The sequence below is a fragment of the Cricetulus griseus genome, chromosome 5 (assembly GCF_003668045.3).
Source record: "Cricetulus griseus strain 17A/GY chromosome 5, alternate assembly CriGri-PICRH-1.0, whole genome shotgun sequence".
Lineage (NCBI taxonomy): Eukaryota > Metazoa > Chordata > Mammalia > Rodentia > Cricetidae > Cricetulus > Cricetulus griseus.
In genome coordinates, this window is record NC_048598.1 from 178,729,456 (window position 1) to 178,730,897 (window position 1,442).

At 46.5% G+C, this 1,442-nt stretch overlaps 1 pseudogene; it reads left to right on the forward strand.

Annotated features, from left to right (window-relative positions):
- The first annotated feature begins 558 nt into the window (after nucleotides 1-558).
- On the forward strand, nucleotides 559-1,216 carry LOC113836157 (annotated as a pseudogene).
- The last annotated feature ends 226 nt before the right edge of the window (nucleotides 1,217-1,442 follow it).

Genomic DNA, 1,442 nt, shown 5'->3' on the forward strand with positions numbered 1-1,442 from the left:
ACACATGGGCAAAAACAAAGAATACAAGACCAAATGCACACACACACACACACACACACACACACACACACACACACACACACACGCAAACATGGGAAACACAGAGATACAAACAGCTGGGAAAGCAAAGCAAATATTGTTCCTCCATGAGAGAAGAATTCAAATTCTACTAATTTAAGGAGCTTTGGAAATATCCAATCACAATTATTAGTACCAACGGAACCCAGTCTCTTCACCTCGAGGACCAAATATCTCAGGTTCCAATTCTATTTGTAAATTGAATGATTAGGCCTTGATGTTTCTGTAGGGTCTGCACAGGTCTCAGGAATGGCTCCTTCTTCAGACAGGATGAGGATTTGGACCTCAGCATCCTGCTGCTTGACCCAGGTGTCCTCTACCTCCTCATTCTCCAGCTGGACTAGGTCCTTATCTAAGAAGCACCCTGCTCATGAATATGCAAATCACAGGAGTGTATGTGGTAAATATAGGGATGTCCACACCACCAACAACGTATGATCAGTGTCCTCTCCACAGTCACTGAGCACACAGGTCCTCACCATGGGTTGGAGCTGGATCATCCTCTTCCTGGTGACAGCAGCTATAGGTAAGTGCTCCAAGTTCCAGAGTTAAGGATGGGGAATGTACTCAGGTGACAGTGACATCCACTCTGCATTTCTCTCCACAGGTGTCCACTCCCAGGTCCAGCTGCAGCAGTCTGGGCCTGAGCTGGTGAGGCCTGGGGCCTCAGTGAAGATATCCTGCAAGACTTCAGGCTACACCTTTACTGATGGTTATATGCACTGGGTTGAGCAGAAGCCTGGGCAGGGCCTGGAGTGGATTGGAAGAATTGATCCTGATAGTGGTAACACTAAGTACAATCAGAAGTTCCAGGGCAAGGCCACACTGACTAGAGACAAATCCTCCAGGACAGTCTACATGGATCTCAGCAGCCTGACATCTGAGGACTCTGCTGTCTTATTACTGTGCAAGAGACACAGTGTTGCAACCACATCCTGAGTGTGTCAGAAACCCTGGAGGAGCAGGAAGCTGAGATGACACAGAAGATTAGCCTGGGGACTTTCTCAGAATTCATAAATCTGGGTGCCCCTTTTTCATCCTCCTCCTAACAGTCCTATAGGGTGTTTGTCAAGCTTTCCAAATGCCATCTGAGAATGAAGTGGTGATGACTGAGTAAGCCCTGTGGTCCTGCAGTAACTAGACATTGAGGAGATCTGTATCAGTGACCACCTCCATTGACATGCTTCTGCTTTAATGAAACAGAAAAAAAGACGCTGTGACAATACATTATGAGAGGTGTGTGTGTGTGTGTGCGTGTGTGTGTGTGCGTGTGTGTGTGTGTGTGTGTGTGTGTGTGTGTGTGTGTATCCTTTAAATCTAAGATTCTAGAATTGTTACTGGTGTATCTGGGTATACACTATAAT